Here is a 23,887-nt window from a genome sequence, read left to right on the forward strand (position 1 = left end):
CACCCCGACACGGTGCGCAGTTACTCTCTCCCGGTCCTGCCGACGCGCCATCGGATCTCTTTGGCTTCCAAAGCCCAGTCAGCGGACGTCGGTGGCTACTGTGTAGTGACCCTTTCAGTAAGGGGCACAGAATACAAAAAATTTAAACTCCTGGTCCTGCCCCATCTCTGCGCTGCCGTTCTACTGCGGTTGGATTTTCAGTGCCACCTTAAAAGTGTCACATTAGCGTACGACAGACCCCTCCCCCCACTCACAGTCTGCAGCCAGCAGCTTTTAAATCGCCCGCCGCGCACCATTTGCAGCCTCTCCACCCTTAAAGTCCCCCCCCCCTCCTTGTTCGCTAACCTCACCCGCGACTGTAAGCCCATCGCTACCAAAAGCAGGCGTTACAGTGCCGGGGATAGGAGCTTCATTAAATCCGAGGTAGCGAGACTCCTGAAGGAAGGGATTATTGAAAGTAGCACCAGCCCATGGCGAGCACAAGTGGTGGTAGTGAAGACTGGCGAAAAACAGCGCCTAGTTATTGACTACAGCCAGACGATCAATCGCTACACCCAGCTAGATGCATACCCACTCCCCCGCATATCTGACATGGTCAATCAGATAGCACAATACCGGGTGTTCTCGACGATTGATCTGAAGTCGGCATACCACCAGCTCCCCATCAGGGCTGAGGACCGCCAGTACACAGCTTTTGAAGCTGACGGTCGTCTCTACCACTTCCTCAGAGTTCCCTTCGGCGTCACCAACGGGGTTTCAGTCTTCCAACGGGAGATGGACCGGATGGTTGACCAGAACGCGCTCCAGGCCACTTTCCCCTATCTAGACAACGTCACCATCTGCGGCCACGACCAGCAGGACCATGATGTTAATCTAGAGAAATTCCTCCGTACGGCCCAGCGGCTGAACCTAACATACAACAAGGACAAATGTATGTTTCGTACCAAGCGCCTTGCCATTCTTGGCTGTGTAGTGGAGAACGGAGTTATCGGCTCCGACCCCGACAGGATGCGCCCCCTTATGGAGCTCCCCCGCCCCCACTGTCAAAAAGCACTGAAGAGATGCCTAGGGTTTTTCTCGTACTATGCTCAGTGGGTGCCCAACTATGCGGACAAAGCCAGACCCCTCATCAAGTCCACCTCCTTCCCCCTGACAGCAGAGGCCTGTGCAGCCTTCACTCTCATAAAAAGAGATATTGCGAGGGCCACGATGCACGCAGTGGATGAGTCCATCACTTTCCAAGTGGAGAGCGACGCATCCGACTTTGCCCTAGCTGCAACCCTTAACCAGGCGGGGAGACCCGTGGCCTTTTTCTCAAGGACCCTCCAGGGCCCCGAGATTCGACACTCCTCTGTCGAAAAGGAGGCCCAGGCCATTGTGGAAGCTGTGCGACATTGGAGGCGTTACCTGGCCGGAAAACGATTTACCCTGCTCACTGACCAGCGTTCAGTAGCTTTTATGTTTAATAATAAGCAGAGGGGCAAAATCAAGAATGACAAGATCTTGAGGTGAAGAATCGAACTCGCCACCTACAATTACGATATCTTGTACCGGCCCGGGAAACTCAATGAGCCCCCAGATGCCCTATCACGTGGTACATGCGCCAACGCGCAGGTTGATAGACTGAAGACCCTCCACAATGACCTCTGCCACCCGGGGGTCACCAGGTTTTTTCACTTCATCAAATCCCGTAACCTGCCCTACTCCATTGAGGAGGTCAGGACCATGACCAGGAACTGCCAAATCTGTGCCGAGTGCAAACTGCATTTTTATAGGCCAGACAGAGCAAGCCTGATCAAAGCCACGCGCCCCTTTGAACGGCTGAGCATCGATTTTAAAGGGCCCCTCCCCTCCTCTGACCGCAATGTGTACTTCCTCAACATAATTGACGAGTACTCCCGTTTCCCGTTTGCCATCCCTTGCTCAGACATGACCAGTACCACGGTCATTAAATGTCTGAATGACCTCTTCGCCTTGTTCGGTTTCCCTAGCTATATTCATAGCGACAGGGGCTCATCCTTTATGAGCGATGAACTTCGTCAGTACCTGCTCGCGAGAAGTATTGCTACAAGCAGGACCACCAGCTACAACCCCCGGGGGAATGGCCAGGTGGAAAGGGAGAATGCGACGGTCTGGAACGCAGTCCTTTTAAACTTGAAATCTAAGGGCCTTCCGACCTCTCGCTGGCAGGAGGTCCTCCCTGCGGCGCTCCATTCCATTCGGTCACTGCTCTGTACAGCCACCAATGCCACCCCTCATGAGAGAATGTTCTCCTTCCCCAGGAAGTCCACATCGGGGATCTCGTTACCAACATGGCTGACTTCTCCAGGACCCGTCCTACTGCGGAAGCACGTGAGGTCCCATAAGACGGACCCCCTGGTCGAGAGGGTGAGCCTCCTCCATGCCAACCCTCAGTATGCTTACGTGGTGTACCCGGACGGGCGGGAGGACACAGTCTCCATACGAGACCTCGCACCTTCGGGTGCTCCCGAAACACCTCCTTCGCCACCCACCACTACCCACGCCTACCCCCAGTATGCTTACGTAGCGTACCCGGACGGGCGGGAGGACACAGCCTCCACACGAGATCTCGCACCTTCGGGTGCCCCTGAAACACTACCATTGCAATCCACCACTACCCACAACCCAACCCCGCTAGACGGCATGCCGCAGCCCCAGGACCCGTCATTGACCACCCAACCACTCAATGAGGCGCCTGATTCAACGTTGGATGCTGCACCATCACCGCCGCCACCACGACGATCAGGACGGCATACAAGGCCACCTGATAGACTTACTTACATGAACCTTTAGTACACTTCACCCCGCCGGACTCAATTTTAAACAAGGGGTGAATGTGATAAACCACTGTTATGGTTGTTCACCGTTGATGTTGTTGTTGCACACTGTTGTACCTATGCATGCCTCAGCATGTCTCTGCTGGCTCCGCCCCTGGCTCCACCCACAGGCCCAGGTATAAAGGTGACCGCTCTGCAGCCCCCTGCCTTCTTGGAACCCAGTCAACCACGAGAGGCATGCTCTGTTCTTTGCTAATAAAAGCCTTTAGTTACTCTCCTAACTCTCCGTCTTTTATGAGTAATTGATAGCGCATCAACCTTGTAGGATACGGGACCGGTCATTGAGTCTATGAAGCCAGGAATCCACTTGGGTCCACAACTGAAATTCCTGGTAAGGACCGCAACTCCTTCTCCAAAACTTCGGCTCTTTGTTCTTTTGTCATGGTTCTCTTTTTGTTTGTTTTGTCTGTTTTCCATTTTCCTTTTTAGGTCTGGGTGGACAAGGTCAAGAGTGGAGCGTAGTCTACGACCTAATAACATCTCAGCAGGAGAGAGTCCTGTGGTGGATTGAGGTGTTATTCTGTAGCTGAACAGAACCCGTGACACTTTGGCTGCTAAACTCCCTTCTGCACTTTTTTTCATCATCTCTTTAAATGTTTGTACGGCTCTCTCCGCAAGTCCATTTGAGGACGGATGATATGGAGCCGAGGTCACCTGCACTATGCCATTTTTTCTCAAGAACTCTTTTGTCTCTGTACTCACAAAACAAGTGGCATTGTCACTTACCACAATCTCCGGTAGCCCTTGATTACTGAAGCTCTGATGCAGGCAGTCTATAGTAGTAGTGGCGGAAGCAGAATTTACAGGATAAACATCCATCCATTTGGAATGTGCATCAATGATTATGAGGAACATCTTCCCCATGAATGGACCCGCATAATCTAAGTGCAATCTTCTCCATGGTTTATCCGGCCACTCCCAGGGGTGGAGAGGAGCCGCTGCTGGTGCCTTCCGGTGTTCCTGACAAGTGCTGCATGTCTTGACTAGATTTTCTATCTCCTCATCTAGCTTTGGCCACCACAAGTAACTCCTAGCCAAGGCTTTCATACGCGAGACCCCAGGATGACACTGATGTCGCATTGAGTTTAAGCAGACTTTGGTAAGTGGCAGAAAAAGTCTTTTAAGTGCATTTACTGAATTTTAGTGAGTAAAAAAGTGAATTATTTGAAGTAAGTTAAATTTTTTAGAGTAAATTAAGCTGTTGGGGAGTTTAAACCGGAAGTAGAATCCGGGTATAAAAAGGGGCGGGCTTAGTGCGGTAGCGCTGAATGCGGTCGCATTGAGTGTAAGTAGAGTTTGGTAAGTGTGAGAGTTCGGGCAAGTGGGAGGTGAGGGGGTGCTTTTTGCTCTGTTTTGCTTCCCTCTCTCAGGCTAATCCAACACTGAGGACGTGGAGCAGCGAGACAATTCAACCGGACAGGTCCCCCAGACAGCATTCACGAGGGAGGTTGGTGATCAGCTGGTTGGTAGGTCCTCTTCCTTCTCTTCTATACCTTTAAGTTGGTAAGTCCTATTAAATAGTGGTGTAATATTATCATCTATATCGGGGCAGAGGGTCTTCATAACTAATAAGAAGAAATTTAATTAATTACACAGATATGGGTGAACAGGTGATGTGTCACTGTTGCGAAATGTGGGAGCTGGTGGACCCCATTGAGGCTCACGGTGATTACATTTGCGATAAGTGTTTGCTGCTGGAGGAACTCAAGCTCCATGTTAAAGAGCTTGAGACCGAGCTTCAGACACTGCGATACATCAGGGAGGGGGAGAAGTTCCTGGACTCTATGTTTCAGGAGGTGGTCACACCTATGAAATTAATTACTGCAGATGTAGTCCGTGGTCAGGGACAGGACGGTGTGACTACGAGTGAGGAAAGTACAGGGATCCAGGATGTAGTGTTGAAGGAGCCGCAGCCCTTGCTCTTGTCAAGCAGGATCGAGGTTCTTACTCCCTGTGAGGGCGGGAGCGGGGACTGCAGGGAGGATGAGCAACCTGGCCACAGCACCGTGGTAAAGGGGGCCATTCAAGTGGAGGGAGTAAAAAGAAATGTTGTAGTGGTAGGGGATAGTATCATTAGGGGGATAGATAGGGTTCTCTGCAGTCAAGAGCGGGAGTCCCGAAGGCTGTGTTGCCTGCCAGGGTTAAGGACATCTCTTCTGGGCTGGAAAGAAACTTGGAGTGGGAGGGGGAGGATCCAGTTGTCGTGGTCCATGTTGGTACAAATGACGCAGATAGGACAAGGAAGAAGGTTCTGTTAAAGGAGTATGAGCAGCTAGGGGTCAAATTAAAAAACAGAACCTCAAGTGTAATAATCTCTGGATTATTACCTGAGCCACGAGCAAATTTGGCTAGGATAAATAAAATTAAAGAGTTAAATGCGTGGCTCAAAGACTGATGTGGGAGAAACGGGTTTTGCTTCTTGGGACACTGGCACCAGTACTGGGACAGGAGGGAGCTGTTCCGTTGGGATGGACTCCACTTGGCCAATGCTGGGACTAGAGTCCTGGCGAATCATATAACTAGGGCTGTAGAGAAGGCTTTAAACTAATTAGTGGGGGGGAGGTTTCCAGAGAGCAAATAACAGAAATGACAACGGAGAAGGTCATAGACTTAGGTAGCAGTGGGGAAATTAAAAAACAGAACGTGTCAGGAAGGGACAGAAGGTATGGAGTAAAAGGTAAAGTAGTAAAAGGGGAAAAAACAGGAACTAAGTGTCACAAAACATATTTGAAAGTTCTTTATCTGAATGCACGTAGCATTCGTAACAAAATGAATGAGTTAATGGCACAAATAACTACATATGGGTATGATCTTGTGGCCATTACAGAAACATGGCTGCAGGGTGACCATGACTGGGAATTAAACATACCAGGTTATTTAACAATCAGGAAGGACAGGCAGGCAGGAAGGGAGGGGAGGTGGGGTGGCTATGTTAATAAAGGAAGGAATCACTATAATACAGAGAAATGATATTGGGTCAAAGGAGCAGGGTAGTGAAACAGTTTGGGTGAAGATAAGGAATAATTAGGGGAAAAAAACACGAGTGGGCGTAGTCTATAGGCCTCCGAACAGTTGCAACTCTGTTGGACGGAGTATTAATCAGGACATAGTTGAGGCTTGTAATAAGGGAACAGCTATAATTATGGGGGATTTTAACTATCATATTAACTGGACAAATCAAATTGGGCAGAGCAGCCTTGAGGATGAGTTCATTGAGTGTATTAGGGATGGGTTTCTTGAGCAGTATGTAACTGAACCGACCAGGGGGCAAGCAACCTTAGATTTGGTCCTGTGTAATGAGACAGGATTAATTAAAAATGACCTAGTAAAGGATCCCCTTGGAATGAGTGACCATAACATGGTTGAATTCCATATTCAAGTAGAGGGTGAGAAGGTTGGATCTCAAACAAGCGTGCTGATCTTGAATAAAGGAGACTATGAAGGTATGAGAGCGGAATTGATTAGAGTGGACTGGGAAAATAGATTAAAGGGTAAGACGGTACATGATCAGTGGTGTACATTTAAGGAGTTATTTTACAACTTCCAAAAAATATATATTCCACTGAGGAAAAAAGGGTGCAAAAGAAAAGATAGCCATCCGTGGCTAAGTAAAGTAATTAAGGATAGTATCCGACTAAAAACAAGGGCATATAAGGTAGCCAAAAGTCTTTAAAAGACAGCAAAAAATAACTCAAAGATTGATTAAGAAAGGGAAGATAGATTATGAAAGTAAATTAGCAAAAAATATAAAAACAGATAGCAAAAGTTTCTATAGTTATATAAAAAGAAAAAGGGTGGCTAAAGTAAATGTTGGTCCCTTAGAGGATGAGACCGGGAAATTAATGGTGGGAAACATGGAGATGGCAAAAACCCTGAACAAATATTTTGTACCAGTCTTTACGGTAGAGGACACTAAGAATATCCCAACACTGGACAAACAGGGGGCTCTAGGGGGAGAGGAGCTAAATACGATTAAAATCACTAAGGAAGTGGTACTTGGTAAAATAATGGGACTCAAGCCGGATAAATCCCCTGGACCTGATGGCTTACATCCTAGAGTCTTGAGGGAAGTGGCGGTAGGGATTGTGGATGCATTGGTAATAATTTTCCAAAACTCCCTGGACTCAGCAAAGGTCCCGGCAGATTGGAAAACTGCTAATGTAACAGCCTTATTTAAAAAGGGTAGTAGGCAGAAGGCTGGAAACTATAGAGCTGTTAGCCTAACATCTGTGGTTGGTAAAATGTTAGCGTTCATTATTAAGGAGACAGTAACGGGACATTTGGATAAACATAATTTAATAGGACAAACTCAGCATGGTTTCATGAAGGGGAAGTCATGTTTGACAAATTTGCTTGAGTTCTTTGAGGAAGTAACATACAGGGTGGATAAAGGAGAACCAGTGGACGTAGTGTATTTAGACTTCCAAAAGGCATTTGACAAGGTGCCACACAAAAGATTATTGCTCAAGATAAAAAATCACGGGATTGGGGGTAATATTCTGGCGTGGGTGGAGGATTGGCTCTCAAACAGAAAGCAGAGAGTTGGGATAAATGGTTCATTCTCAGACTGGCAATCAGTAAGTAGTGGTGTTCCGCAGGGGTCAATGCTGGGTCCCCAACTCTTTACAATCTATATTAACGATTTGGAGGAGGGGACCGAGTGTAACATATCAAAGTTTGCAGATGATACAAAGATGGGAGGGAAAGTAGTGAGTGAGGAGGACATAAAAAACCTGCAAAGTGACATAGACAGGCTAAGTAAGTGGGCAGAGATTTGGCAGATGGAATACAATACTGGAAAGTGTGAGGTTATGCACTTTGGCAGGAAAAATCATAGAGCAAGTTATTATCTTAATGGCAAGAAACTGGAAAGTACTGTAGTACAAAAGGATCTGGGGGTCCTGGTGCACGAAACTCAAAAAGTTAGTATGCAGGTGCAGCAAGTGATCAAGAAGGCCAATGGAATGTTGGCTTTTATTGCTAGGGGGATAGAATATAAAAACAGGGAAGTCTTGCTGCAGTTATACAAGGTATTGGTGAGACCGCACCTGGAATACTGCATACAGTTTTGGTGTCCATACTTAAGAAAAGACATTCTTGCTCTCGAGTCAGTACAAAGAAGGTTCACTCGGTTAATCCCGGGGATGAGGGGGTGGTCATATGAGGAGAGGTTGAGTAGATTGGGACTCTACTCATTGGAGTTCAGAAGAGTGAGAGGCGATCTTATTGAAACATATAAGATTGTGAAGGGGCTTGATCGGGTGGATGCGGTGAGGATGTTCCTAATGATGGGTGAAACTAGAACTAGGGGGCATAATCTTAGAATAAGGGGCTGCTCTTTCAAAACTGAGATGAGGAGGAACTACTTCACTCAGAGGGTGGTAGGTTTGTGGAATTTGCTGCCCCAGAAAGCTGTGGAAGCTACATCATTAAATAAATTTAAAACAGAAATAGATAGTTTCCTAGAAGTAAAGGGAATTAAGGGTTACGGGGAGCGGGCAGGAAATTGGACATGAGTCTAGGTTCGGAATGGTCATGGCCCAGTGGGTAGTGGAGCGGGCCCAGGGGCCGTGTAGCCTGGTTCTGCTCCTACTTCTTGTGTTCTAATTCTGTGTTAGATTTCAGGAGATGGTTTTATTCCTGTTCCTGGCTGGGGTGGAGATCGCCTTTAGAGAAGGTAAGTACTGTAGAAAATATAGGGACAGAGTGATCTCCTGGACGAGTTTCGATCGCCTAGATGGGTCGGAGAGGAATTTCCCAGATTTTTTCTCCCAAATTGGCCATTGGGTTTTTAATCTGGTTTTTCGCCTCTCCCAGGAGATCACATGGGTTCTGGTGGGATGGAGAGTGATAGAAGATTTGAGGTTAGGATCAGATCAGCCATGATCTTATTGAATGGTGGAGCAGGCTCGAGGGGCCGATTGGCCTACTCCTGCTCCTATTTCTTATGTTCTTATGTTCTTATATGTAGTTGCTCTAGGATAGACTGTCGTGCTGGCTGTGGAATAATCACTCTTGCTCCCCACAACACGCAACCATCCTGCACACTCAGCTCTGTTTTCCTGACACTGTAGGGTGTGAAGTCAGCCCCTTCTGGATGCTGTGGCCATCCCCTCACCACATATTCTCGAACTCTAGACAGTACTGGATCTTGACCTGTCCATTTTCTTACTTGCTCTGCAGTCACAAGTGCCGTGTCAGTGTCCTCCAACATCAACACTCTGTCCTCTGGAGCTGCACGGATAGGTGTGCCTGGCAGTGGAAGACGGCTCAAGGCATCTGCGTTCCCATGGTACTTGCCCGCCTTGTAGACAGTGACATACTCATATGCCCTCAACATCACGGCCCACCTCTGGATCCGGGGTGACACCATCTGTGGAACTGCTTTCATTTCATTGAAAAGAGAGAGAAGAGGTTTATGATCGGTGCATATGGTGAACTTCCTGTGGTGTATGTGCCTTTAAGAGCCCCTGTGTACTGTAATGCCGGTAGTGGCCACTCGGGCTATATAAGCCTGTATAGTGTCTTGTATCTTTTAGTTCACCTCCAGACTTTGTTCAGTGAACACCTGTTAAACCAACTCCTGCATTCCGTGTCTCCATTAACACACGGATACAACAGTGGCGACGAATTGGAAACGGACTTACCTGCAATTCGGCAGCACCTCAAGGAGATCGATTCCTCAGACGAAAGTCTAAGAAAAGAAAAGGAAAAAACTGTGGTTTCACCAGCTAGCCGGGCTGGTGGCAGGTACTGCAATAATCCTTCCTGGGCGGCGGGCTGGGGCTCGATCGGCTGTCTCTGCAGCGGGGCCGAGCAGCGAAGGCAGAGGCAAACAGAGACGGAGGGTGGAGCACTCGGGAGACGGCCAGCGCTGCAAAGCAGGTCGGCGTTCGGACCAAGCAGAGGGAGGGGAAAGTCCCAGAGAGTCCGACGGGAACGAGTCTCCAACTATTAAAAATATCTGTATAAATAAAAACCGCGGAGAACAGCGTTGTCAGCAGTGGCAGCGGCGGGAAAGCGCGGGAGGCGCCATTTTTTCTCGGCAGGGAAGAAAGGAAAGCGCGGGAGGCGCCATTTTTTTTGTCAGGATGCCTAAGACTGGCAATATTACTGCTTTCGATAGTGATGTAGAGGATTGGACCACATATGTGGAAAGAGTGGAGGTATATTGCACAGCGAATGAAATAGAGGATGATAAAAAGGCATCAGTACTTCTAAATCTAATGGGCGCAAGGACATACGGGCTGTTACGAAACTTAATCACTCCAGCCAAACCGATGGACAAGAATTTTAAGGAGATTGTTGATACCCTACAGGAGCACTTAAACCCAACACCGCTGCTGATAGCGGAACGATTCAAATTCTTCAGGATGAATCAGCACAAGAATGAAAGTAACGCTGATTACCTCACCGAATTAAGGAAGCTGTCAAAGCACTGCCAATTCGGGGCAGGACTGGCAGATTCTCTTCGAGACAAATTCGTCTGCGGTCTCCTAAGTGAAGGAACACAGAAAAGGCTACTTTCTGAGAAAGATTTAACACTGGACAAGGCTTTCAGTATAGCTGTATCATACGAAGCAGCAGCAAGAGGAGCTGCAGAGATACAGCAAAAGCCACAGGACTTCGGCACCCATGAAATGACACAGGGTTTCAAGAGATGTTATCGCTGCGGCAGATCCACCCATGACCAGAGGGACTGCTGGTTTAAGGACAAAGCATGCAGGCAATGCGGAAAGATGGGACACATTGCACGTGTATGCCGATCTGGAAACAAAAAATCCACTGACAGAAAAAAAATCAATAAGGAAAAGTACAGAAAGGTACAAATGATGACGGACAGTAGCTCCGAAGACCAGAAGAGCGATAGCGACTCCGGAAACAAGAGACTAAGCTGTCTCAAATTACATAATGTAATTGCCAAAGAAGATTACCAGACCATTTGGGTTACCCTCACGATAGCGGGGTCCCCAGTTAAAATGGAGCTAGATACAGGATCAGCTCTGACCGTCATAAGTCGACGGGATTACGAGCGGCTATTTCCGCATATACCTTTGAAAGACACATCCATTATCTTGAAAACATATATGGGGCAGAAAGTATACCCCAGAGGGAAAATAAGGATGCCTGTTGTATACAATGGCAAGGAAATACAGAAGTTGTATTTATACGTTCTGCAAGATGGTGGTCCACCGCTGTTGGGACGTGAATGGATCAGGAAGATACGTTTAGACTGGCACTCCATTCAGGCACTGACGGTGACCAGTAAGAAAAAAAATGATGATGACGTCATACCTGAACGATTAAAAGACATCTTGGCCAACGCCAAAGAAGTGTTTCAACAGGAACTAGGAACCTTGAAAGGCGTCACCGCCTCAATAAAAGTGGAAGATGCGGCAATTCCCAAGTTTTTTAAGGCAAGGCTGGTGCCATACACAATTCGTCCAGCAGTCGAGGCAGAGCTGGAGAATTTGGAAAAGGCAGGCGTGTTATCCAAGATAGATTGGAGCGAGTGGGCAATGCCCATCGTCCCGGTCATGAAGAAAACATTGAATAATGATAAATCTGAAGAACAGAGAAAAATTCGCATCTGTGGGGACTTCAAGGTGACTGTAAACCCGGTCCTTCACACGGTACAGTATCCTCTTCCGAGGATAGAAGATATTTTCGCCTCACTATCCGGAGGGAAACGTTTCACCAAAATTGACTTGGCACAGGCATATCTACAGATGGAGGTTGAGGAGGCCTCTAAAAAGTATCTCACGATAAACACACACAAAGGCCTGTACCAGTACAATCGACTGGTTTTCGGAGTAGCATCAGCTCCAGCTATCTGGCAAAGAGCTATGGAGCAAGTCCTGCAAGGGCTTCCGGGGACTCAATGCTACCTAGACGACATCCTTGTAACAGGAGAAAACGACAACGAGCACCTTGCCAATTTGGAGCAGGTGCTCACTAGGCTGAGAGAACGGGGCCTACGAGCAAATCGCCCCAAGTGCGAATTTTTCCAGAAACAAATATATTGTGGCCACATAATTAACGAAGAAGGGTTGCGTAAGTCACCTGAAAAAATTGAAGCGATCATAAAAGCCCCAGCACCTGAAAATGTCTCACAATTAAGGTCGTTCCTGGGATTGATAAATTACTATCATAAATTTTTACCGAACTTGTCAACTGTTCTGCACCCTCTTAACGAACTGCTACAAACGGGAGTAATTTGGAAATGGAGCGAAGACTGTAAACGTGCCTTCCATAAATGCAAAGGCTTGATCACGTCCAAGGAAGTTTTGGCTCATTACAACCCATCACTGCCAATCAGACTGGCGTGCGATGCATCCCCTTACGGCGTAGGAGCGGTATTATCGCATAGATTCCCTGATGGCTTGGAGCGGCCGATAGCTTTTGCGTCACGCTCATTGAACTCAGCTGAGCGTAACTATGCCCAGATCGACAGGGAAGCACTCAGCCTGATATGGGGAGTGAAGAAATTCAACCATTACCTACACGGACAAAAATTTACCTTGTTGACTGACCATCAACCCCTCGTCTCCATATTCAACCCTAAAAAGGGCGTTCCCATTATGACAGCGCAAAGGCTACAGAGGTGGTCCCTTTTCCTAGGGGCACACCAATATGACATAGAATACAAAGGATCAAAACAGCATGGAAATGCTGACGGTTTATCGCGTCTACCGTTGCCAATGGTAGAAGAGGCACCTACAGTGGACCCAGTGGAGATGTTCCACTCAACCATAGTGGAATGTCTACCAGTAACAAATTCTACCATTGAAAAGGAAACAAGAAATGACCCGACTCTCTCACGAGTCTACGATTTAACGGTGAAGGGATGGCCAGCACATGGCGAACCACTGTTGCCAGCATTCTCGCAAAGAAGAGAACAGCTGTCAGTGTGCCGAGGAACCTTGATGTGTGGATCCAGAGTGGTGATTCCACCCAAACTCCAGGATAAAGTGCTAAAGGAGCTTCACGAGGGGCATCTGGGTGGAGTGAAAATGAAGAACCTAGCCAGAGCGTTTGTGTGGTGGCCAGGTATCGATGGAGACATCGAAGAAATTACCAAGGGCTGTCTAGGATGCCAGAAGGTCCAAAACGCCCCACCACAAGCCCCTCTACATCCATGGGAGTGGCCCTCATCTCCATGGCAAAGGGTACACATCGACTTTGCTGGTCCATTTATGGACTCAATGTTCTTAATCGCGGTTGATGCACACTCCAAGTGGCCGGAGGTAATAAAGATGTCCTCCACCACCACGGAAAAAACCATCACAGTATTAAGGACCATATTTGCCAGGAATGGGCTGCCTGAACAGATCTGTTCTGATAATGGACCGCAATTTGTGTCCGAAGAATTCAGGAAGTTCTTAAAAAACAATGGGGTTAAGCACTACACGTCCGCCCCATACCATCCCGCCACCAATGGATTGGCTGAAAGGTTTGTCCAGACCTTCAAGAAGGCCATAAAGGCCATGGGTAATGAAGACATAAAAATACAGCATAAGGTAGATAACTTCTTGTTTGCATACAGGAATGCAACACATGTGGTTACAAACCAAACTCCCGCCATGATGTTTTTCAATAGAAGACTAAGATGCCGGCTGGATTTGATCAAGCTAAACATCAGACGGGACGTAGAGAACCGGCAATTTCAAGGCATGAATGAAAGGCCAACTAGAACCTTCCAGATAGGTCAACAAGTTTTGGCCCGGGACTACCGTACCGAGAAACGGCAGCCTGGAACTATTTGCACACGACTAGGACCGCTGATGTATACCGTGGACATTGGAGAAAGCATAATAAGGTGCCATGCTGACCAGATCATAGAGTCATCTGAAAAGGGACAACCTACACCACAACTCTATACGCCTAATGATGAAGCAGAGATACCCATAGGATCTACCTCCGATCCGGTGATACTGGAACCAGATGAACCCGACACTGGCATTCAAGCCGAATCGACCTTGCCAAAAGAACCTACTACACCACCGAAAACTACTACACCACCGAGGCGTTATCCGGACCGAGTCAGGAAGCCTCCAGAGAGACTAACTTATAATTGATTAACTGCAGCAAATGTGTAGATTATTGTTCTTGTAAACATGTTAATTAATGATTACTTAAAAATGTTATGTACTGGTTGTCTAGAAGGGGAGGAATTGTGGTGTATGTGCCTTTAAGAGCCCCTGTGTACTGTAATGCCGGTAGTGGCCACTCGAGCTGTATAAGCCTGTATAGTGTCTTGTATCTTTTAGTTCACCTCCAGACTTTGTTCAGTAAACACCTGTTAAACCAACTCCTGCATTCCGTGTCTCCATTAACACACGGATACAACACTTCCTGCCATATATGTACTTGTGGAACCTCTGTAACCCAAACATTACTGCTAACCCCTCTTTGTCTAACTGGGAATCGTTTTTTTACGCTGGTGTTAGAGTTCAGGACATAAACCCTATTGGTCTTTCAGTTCCATCTTCCATGCAGTGTGAAAGAACTGCCCCCACCCCGTAAGGTGAAGTGTCACAAGAGAGAATGATGTCTTTCTCTGCATTGTAGTGAACCAGCACATCCGACGACAGCATCAGTTTCTTGGACTGTTCAAATGAAACCCCCTGCTCCTCTCCCCACTGCCACTGTGCCTCCTTGCGCAGTAGTTTGTGAAGAGGTGCTAACAAAGTTGCCAAGTTTGGTAAAAACCTGTTATAATAATTCAACAGTCCCAGGTAAGCTTTTAACTCAGCCACATTTGTAGGAGCAGGGGCGTCCTGCAGCGCTTGTACCTTCTCCTTGAGTGGATGGAGCCCGGTGGCGTCCACTCTGTGTCCCAGGAACACTGCCTCATTCCCCAGGAAAGTGCACTTACTCCTCTTGAGCCGGAACCCTGCCCTCTCCAACCTCTGTAGTACCCCTCTCAGAGTGCTCAGATGCTCCTGGTCAGTTCTTCCCGTCACCAAAATGTCATCCAGATAGATGGAAACATGTGGAATCCCTTGCAGTACACCTTCGATTGTCCTCTGGAAGATAGCTGGACTAGATGAGACACCAAACGGTAAGCGGTTATATGTTAACAAGCCCTTGTGTGTATTTATGGTGACATACTTCTTTGATTCGTCATCCAGTGTAATCTGCAAGTAGGCATGACTCATATCCAACTTTGTGAATTTCTTTCCTCCAGCCAGGTTTGCAAAGAGATCCTCTGTTTTGGGAATAGGATACTGCTCTAGTTTGGACACCCGATTGACTGTCAATTTATAGTCTCCACAGAGTCTTACCGAATTGTCCGGTTTTAAAACAGGTACTATGGGAGCTGCCCATTCCGAACATTTCACTGGCACCAGTATGTTCTCTCTCAATAGACGGTCAAGCTCAGCCTCTACCTTTGGCTTCATGGCATAAGGTCGTTGTTTAAAAAACCTTGGCGGCGCCTCCTTGTCTACATAAATCTTAGCTGGGGCCATTAAATGTGCCAAGTTCCTCCTTGAACACATTCGCATGTTCACTCAACACTTCTTGCAAAGTCAACTGTTTGCCCGCATCTATTTGATGTACTGCTCCCCAGTCTAATTTAAGTTCTTTTATCCAGCCCCGACCTAACAGGTTTGGTCCGGTACCTGATACTATAACTACAGGTAGCTGTTCCACTGTGTCCCTGTGTTGCACAGTTACCTTAGCCGTACCTAATGTTGCTACTCGTTCACCTGTATATGTTTTAAGATGCAGGGAGCAAGGCTTTAACTCTGGAACTTTTGCACAGTTCCACAATTTGTTCATTATGGTCACGCTGCACCCTGTATCCACTTCAAAGTTCACCATAGAGTCATTTACTGTCAGTTGCAATGTGATAGGAGCCACTTTTGGAATGTTCTCTAACATGCTATACATTATGAACATGTCCTCTTCTTCCTCAGCTTCCCCGCTGATGTGGTGTGCTCCATGTTTTTTCACTTCTCTCCCTTGGTTTTGCTGTCCTCCTCCTTTTGGTTTGGATTCCTCCACAGGCGATTTCACCCTGCAAGCTCGTTTTATGTATCCATGTTTCCCACACTTGTAGCACTTTTCCTCCAGAAACCGGCATTCACTCGCCAGGTGATCGCCCTTGCATCTATAACATGCCTTCCCATGCTCACGTTGTGGTTTTTGACGCATGTTCAACTTGTGCACAACAACCGGACCTGCAAATTGCTTAGCATTAGCCCTGTCTGAACCCTGTATTTCTTTTACATCTCGGTTCGCTGTCTCTATGGCTAGAGCAAGTTCCAATGCTTTTTCATAAGTAAGCCCAGTCTCGGATAATAATCTCCGCTGCATTCGGTTGTCCATTATTCCGCAAACTAGCCTATCTCGCAGCATTTCCTTCAGGTTGTTCCCATAATTGCAATCTTGTGCCAATTTACGCAACACTGCTACATAGTCCATTACACTCTTCCTCTTTTCTGTTCCTTGAATTAAACTTGAACCGCTGTACAATCTCACTAGGCTTAGGGTTGAAATGTTCTTTTAGCAAGGCCACTAATTCAACAAATGATTTGTCTCCAGGCTTTTCAGGACTGAGCAGGTTCTTCATCAAACTGTAGGTTTGGCTTCCCACTGAACAAAGCAGAATGGCTTTCCTTTTTCCGGCATCATTTATTTCATTTGCTTCGAAAAAATAACCCAACACTTCACAGTATTCCTCCCAAGTTTGTGCTTAATTATCAAAAGCGGAGACCATTCCTACCATGGCAGCCATGCTCTCTTCCAACTGGTAGCTAACTGCAGCTCGTGATTTTGTTGTTTAAACGTCCTGGCAGACTTCTCTTCTTTAGTCAGGGTCCTGTTTTACCTCGACGCCAAATGTGATAAATCCATGTAGTGAGACAAGGAACTCGAAGAGGCGAGGTATTAGGATTAATACGAGTACTTTATTAAACGACTGCGAAACAACCAGGCAGGCCTGCATCCAGGCATTGCACCCTTGCTGACCTTAGCAGGAAGCTAACCCCTGACCTTAACAGGAAGCAAACCCCTGACCTTAGCAGCAGCATTGGCTACAGCACCACCTGGTGGATAACCTTAATCATAACATCCCAGATTACTATATAAACCAACCTCACAGTCACTCACACCAATCACCGCCTGTCTAATACAAACCAATCCTACAGTCACTGACACCAATCTCCTCCTGTCTGATAGAAACCAATCCCAGACTCACTGACACCAATCTCCTCCTGTCTAATATAAACCAGCCCCACAGTCACTGACACCAATCTCTTGCTGTCTGATATAAACCAAACCCACAGTCACTGTTTGCAATCTCCTCCTGTTTGGTGTCAGTGACTGTGGGGTTGGTTTATATCAAACAGGAGGAGATTTCTGTCAGTGACTGTGGGGTTGGTTTATATCAGACAAGAGGAGATTGGTGTCAGTGACTGTGAGGTTAGTTTATATCACAGAACCGATGTCCTAGGGGGAGTGTTTTCTAGTGCTCTGGGGGAGGGTTTAAACTAAAATGGCAGGGGGTTGGAACCTGAGCAGGGAGACAGAGGAAAGGGAAACAAGGATAAAAGCAAAAGATAGGAAGGAGAAAAACAAAAGTGGCAGTCAGAGAAATCAACGGTTTAAATCAAACATGGCCACAGTAAATAATAATTCTAATAGGTCTAAGAGCGTTAAAAAAACAAACCTGAAGGCTTTGTGTCTTAATGCGAGGAGCATTCATAATAAGGTGGATGAATTAGCTGCGCAAATAGAGGTAAACGAATATGATTTGATTGGGATTACGGAAACATGGCTCCAGGGTGGCCAAGGCTGGGAACTCAACATCCAGGGGTATTCAATATTCAGGAAAGACAGGCAAAAAGGAAAGGGAGGTGGGGTAGCATTGCTGGTTAAAGAAGGGATTAACACAATTGAAAGGAACGCTACTAGTTCTGATGATGTGGAATCTGTATGGGTAGAACTGAGAAATACCATGGGGCAGAAAACATTAGTGGGAGTGGTATATAGACCTCCAAACAGTAATGCGGAGGTTGGGGATGGCATTAAAAAGGAAATTAGAGAAGCGTGCATTAAGGGCACAGCAGTTATCATGGGTGACTTTAATCTACATATAGATTGGGCTAACCAAATTAGTAACAATACTGTGGAGGAGGAATTCCTGGAGTGTTTACGGGATGGTTTTCTGGACCAATATGTCGAGGAACCAACCAGAGATCAGGCCATCTTAGATTGGGTATTATGTAATGAGAAAGGATTCATTAGCAATCTTGTTGTATGAGGCCCCTTGGGTCGGAGCGATCATAATATGATAGAATTCTTCATTAAAATGGAGAATGAAGGAGTTGACTCAGAGAGTAGGGTCCTGAATTTAAATAAAGGAAACTATGATGGTCTGAGGCGCGGGTTGGGTAGGATTGATTGGGGAATGTCACTCAAAGGGTTGACGGTGGATAGGCAATGGCAAACATTCAAAGACCGCATGGAGGAACTACAGAATTTGTTCATCCCAGTTTGGCATAAAAATAAAACAAAAAAGGTGACTCAACCGTGGCTAACAAGGGAAATTAGGGATAGCATAAGATCCAAGGAGAGGACATATAAATTGGCCAGAAAAAGCTGTAAACCTGAGGATTGGGAGCAGTTTAGGATTCAACAAAGGAGGACAAAGGGACTAATTAAGAAGGGGAAAATAGAATATGAGAGTAAGCTTGCAGGGAACATAAAAACTGACTGTAAAAGCTTTTATAGATATGTGAAGAGAAAAAATTGGTGAAGTCAAGAGTAGGTCCCTTGCAGTCAGATTCAGGGGAATTTATAATGGGGAACAAAGAAATGGCAGACCAATTAAATACATATTTTGGTTCTGTCTTCACAAAGGAGGACACAAATAACCTCCCAGAGATGTCGGGGAACATAGGGTCTGATGAAAGGGAGGAACTGAAAGAAATCAGTATTTGTAGGAAAATGGTATTAGGGAAATTGACGGGATTGAAGGCCGATAAATCCCCAGGGCCTGATAATCTACATCCTAGGGTACTTAAGGAAGTGGCCCTAGAAATAGTAGATGCATTGCTGATCATCTTCCAACATTCGATGGAATCTGGAACAGTACCCATGGATTGGAGGGTAGCTAATGTTACCCCACTATTCAAAAAAGGTAGTAGAGAGAAAACGGGGAATTACAGACCGGTAAGCCTGACATCGGTAGTGGGGAAAATGCTAGAGTCCATAATAAAAGATGTAATAGCAGAGCACTTGGAAAACAGGGACAGGATCGGACAAAGCCAACATGGATTTACAAAAGGTAAATCGTGCTTGACTAATCTACTGGAATTTTTTGAGGATGTAACTGGTAAAATAGATAAGGGAGAACCAGTAGATGTGGTGTATTTGGACTTTCAGAAGGCTTTCGATAAGGTCCTGTAAAAGAGATTAGCATGTAAAGTTAAGGCACTTGGGATTGGGGGCAAGGTATTGACTTGGATAGAGAACTGGTTGGCAGACAGAAAGCAAAGAGTTGGAATAAATGGGTCTTTTTCCGAGTGGCAGGCAGTGACTAGTGGGGTACCGCAGGGATCGGTCCTTGGACCCCAGCTATTCACAATATATATTAATGACCTAGACAAGGGAACTAGATGTAATATCTCCAAAATTTGCAGATGACACAAAGCGTGTGTGCTGTGAGGAGGAGGCCGAGAAACTCCAGGATGATTTGGACAGGTTGGGTGATTGGGCAGAAGCATGGCAAATGCAATATAACGTGGATAAATGAGAGGTTATCCACTTTGGTGGCAAAAACAGGAAGGCAGATTATTATCTGAATGGCAATAGATTGGGAGAAGGGGAAGTGCAACGAGACCTGGGTGTCCTTGTGCACCAGTTTCTGAAGGTAAGCATGCAGGTGCAGCAGGCGGTTAAGAAGGCAAATGGTATGTTGGCCTTTGTAGTGAGAGGGTTTGAGTACAGGAACAAGGATGTCTTGCTGCAGTTGTACAGGGCCTTGGTGAGACCACATCTTGAGTATTATGTGCAGTTTTGGTCGCCTTATCTGAGGAAGGATGTACTTGCCGTGGAAGGAGTTCAGCGAAGATTCACTAGGCTGATACCTGGGATGGCAGGAATGACGTATGAGGAGTGATCGGGTCGATTGGGCTTATACTTGCTGGAGTTTAGAAGAATGAGAGGGGATCTCATTGAAACTTACAAAATTCTGACAGGACTGGACAGACTAGATGCAGGAAGGATATTCCCGATGGCCGGGGAGTCCAGAACCAGGGGTCACAGTCTAAGGATAAGGAGTAAGCCATTTAGGACTGAGATGAGGAGGAATTTCTTCACCCAGAGAGTGGTGAACCTGTGGAATTCTCTACCACAGAAGGCAGTAGAGGCCAATTCATTAAATATATTCAAGAAGGAGTTGGATATCTTTCTTAAGGCTAAAGGGATCAAGGGGTATAGGGAGAAAGCAGGGACAGGGTACTGAATTTGAATGATCAGCCATGATCGCATTGAATGGCGGAGCAGGCTCGAGGGGCTGAATGGCCTACTCCTGCTTCTATCTTCTATGTTTCTATCAGACAGTGGGAGATAGGTGTCAGTGACTGTGGAGTTGTTTTATATCAGACAGGAAGAGAATGGTGTCAGTGACTGTGGGGCTGGTTTATATCAGACAGGAGGAGATTGGTGTCAGTGACTGTGGGGCTGGTTTATATCAGACAGGAGGAGATTGGTGTCAGTGACTGTGGGGCTGGTTTATATCAGACAGGAGGAGATTGGTGTCAGTGACTGTGGGGCTGGTTTATATCAGACAGGAGGAGATTGGTGTCAGTGACTGTGGGGCTGGTTTATATCAGACAGGAGGAGATTGGTGTCAGTGACTGTGGGGCTGGTTTATATCAGACAGGAGGAGATTGGTGTCAGTGACTGTGGGGCTGGTTTATATCAGACAGGAGGAGATTGGTGTCAGTGACTGTGGGGCTGGTTTATATCAGACAGGAGGAGATTGGTGTCAGTGACTGTGGGGCTGGTTTATATCAGACAGGAGGAGATTGGTGTCAGTGACTGTGGGGCTGGTTTATATCAGACAGGAGGAGATTGGTGTCAGTGACTGGGCGGTTGGTTTATATCAGACAGGAGGAGATTGGTGTCAGTGACTGGGCGGTTGGTTTATATCAGACAGGAGGAGATTGGTGTCAGTGACTGTGGGGCTGGTTTATATCGGACAGGAGGAGATTGGTGTCAGTGACTGGGGCTGGTTTATATCAGACAGGAGGAGATTGGTGTCAGTGACTGTGGGGTTGGTTTATATCAGACAGGAGGGTATTGGTGTCAGTGACTGTGGAGTTGGTTTATATCAGACAGGAGGAGATTGGTGTCAGTGACTGTGGGGCTGGTTTATATCAGACGGGAGGAGATTGGTGTCAGTGACTGTGGGGTTGGTTTATATCAGACAGGAGGAGATTGGTGTCAGTGACTGTGGGGCTGGTTTATATCAGACAGGAGGAGATTGGTGTCAGTGACTGTGGGGCTGGTTTATATCAGACAGGAGGTGATTGATATAAACCAACCCCACAGTCTATATCACGATCTTCTGCACCCACAGATCGTGACGTCAGTTGAGCGCGCAACGTCCCGGTAGCGCCCCGGACCGGATACTGAGTGGTGCCCCCTGCCATTCCGCCTGCCGCTAGCAATGACAGGTTGAGGGGAGCTTTTTGCAGTCGAGAAGGGACTGGGGGAGCGCTATTTAAAGGCGGCCGCTTTCTGCCTTTTTTTGTCGGCGACATTTTTGCACCACGCATTCTGAGAGAGGGACTTCTGGAAAGATTCAAAGCTGTGTTGAGGAGTTTTAGATACTGAGCAGCACGTTGCAGGTTCATTTTGATTTGACCTTCCTTGCATCGATTTAGAAGAGACTGTGGGGGTTGCAGTCTGAGCTCTTTCCCTGGGCATCTCCATTGTTCTTTCCAGCAGAATTGATGCACAGGTCTCTCCAGGCCTAGATTCAAGGCTGCAATGAGCAGGGTGTGGATGGAGAGCAAGACCGACCCTCCCCTTTAAGAACTGGCCGGCGACAGTGTGTCTGTGTTCCATTGCTGACTGACATCACATGAGCTTCACCAGCGCTCTTAAGGTAGCGCCTCGCTCCTCTGCATTAGCGCCTTAATAGAGGTGTGTAGCGCCTGATTTAGCGCTCCAATCACCTCCAGGGGCGATAGAAGCCAAGTTTGCAGTCAGAGGCGCTAATTAGCGGCAGGCGCTAATCTTTGCGCCCGGCCAATAATTGCGCCCCAAACGGGGCGATACTGAATTTCTCCCCCTTTATCTTTAATCCCAATTCTCTTCCTTTTCTCCATATCCCTTAAATCTCCCATTTATTAAGTCCTTATCTGTTTCCCTCTTAATCACTTCAATTGTTTGCGTTCTACAGCCCTCGGTGTGAACATTTTTTTTCCCATTTCCTTTTAACCGTTTTGAGTTCAAATTTTTAGATTCCCTGGCTGAGTTCACGAGTAAATCCAAAGCTTTGCTGCCCATGTCCTAACACGCACTAACACCCGTTCACCCATCGCCCCTGTGCTCGCTGTCCTACATTGGCTCCCGGTCCGGCAACACCTCGAATTTCAAATTCTCATCCTCAGTATTGCTAACTCATCACCTCACAAATCAGGAGACAAACTCTTAACAATCAGGAGATTTGGTATAGAAATCATGAGTTGCTATTTTTTTCCCCCCGAAGTGACCCGATCCCTCGCTGACCTTTACATAGAAACATAGAAGATAGGAGCAGGAGTAGGCCATTCGGCCCCTCGAGCCTGCTCCACCATTCAATGAGATCATAGCTGATCATCCAAGTTCAGTACCCTGTCCCTGCCTTCTCCCCATATCCCTTGATCCCTTTAGCCTTAAGAAATATATCTAACTCCTTCTTGAATATATTTAATGAATTGGCCTCTACTGCCTTCTGTGGTAGAGAATTCCACAGGTTCACCACTCTCTGGGTGAAGAAATTCCTCCTCATCTCTGTCCTAAATGGCTTACCCCTTATCCTTTGACTGTGACCCCTGGTTCTGGACTCCCCCGCCATCGGGAACATCCTTCCTGCATCTAGTCTGTCTAGTCCTGTTAGAATTTTATAAGTTTCAATGTGAAAGTTTATAAGTTTACTCCCTGACAGGAAGCGCATTCGGCCACCATTAATAGGAGCAAGATCAGGTGGATTGGGTGGCCCCGCTGTCACCTCACTCGCAGGCCGGCCTCACTCAGCTGATCACCGTTATTCTTCCCGGAACATAACCTCCTCCAGCCCTACAACACCCCCCCCCCCCGCACCGAGATCCTGCACTCCTCCAATCTGGCCTCTTGCACATCCCCGATTTTAATCGCTCCACCATTGGCGGCTGTGCCTTCAGCTGCCTGGGTGCTCAGCTCTGGAATTTGCTCCCCAAACCTCTCTCGCCTCCTTTAAGATGCGGGGTGGGGCCTATTAGCGACAAAGAAGGTGATATATGCTTAGAGGCGCAGGGCAAGGCTAGAATACTCAGTACATTGTATTGGTGTTTACTAAGGAGGTGGGTGCTGGCAAAATATCGGTAGCAGTGGAAAAGGTAGAAGCAATGGATGGGGTGAAAATTGATAGACAGGATGTACTAGAAAGGCTGGGTATGCTTAGAGTGGATAAGTCGCCTGGTCCAGATGGCTTGAATCCCAAATTGCTAAAGGCATTGGGGGAGGAGATAGCGGAAGGGCTTGCCATAATTTTACAATCTTCTCTAGATGCGGGGGAGGTGCCTGAGGATTGCAAAGTGGCAAATGTGACCCCATTGTTCAAGAAAGTGTGTAAGGACAATCCTAGTAACTACAGGCTGGTCAGTTTAACATCAGTGGTGGGTAAAGTTTTAGAAACAATAATGAAGGAAAAAATTAACGGGCACTTGGAGAGGTTTAAGCTAATTAAGGAGAGCCAACATGGATTTGTAAAAGACAGATCATGTTTGACTAATCTAATTGAATTTTTTGATGCAGCAACAGGGAGG

At 46.9% G+C, this 23,887-nt stretch overlaps 1 protein-coding gene across 1 annotated transcript in view; it reads left to right on the plus strand.

Annotated features, from left to right (window-relative positions):
- Positions 1-779: 779 nt before the first annotated feature.
- LOC147119569 (uncharacterized) overlaps positions 780-23,887 on the plus strand; it is a 30,025-nt gene continuing 6,917 nt past the window's right edge. Inside the window, exon 1 of the transcript XR_015078040.1 lies at positions 780-3,957. The gene's annotated coding sequence lies outside the window, so the exon portion shown is untranslated. The remainder of the gene's footprint in view (positions 3,958-23,887) is intronic.

Source organism: Somniosus microcephalus, chromosome 4, assembly GCF_052327205.1.
Source record: "Somniosus microcephalus isolate GS21.2 chromosome 4, FLI_Smic_1.0, whole genome shotgun sequence".
NCBI classification, from domain to species: Eukaryota; Metazoa; Chordata; class Chondrichthyes; order Squaliformes; family Somniosidae; genus Somniosus; species Somniosus microcephalus.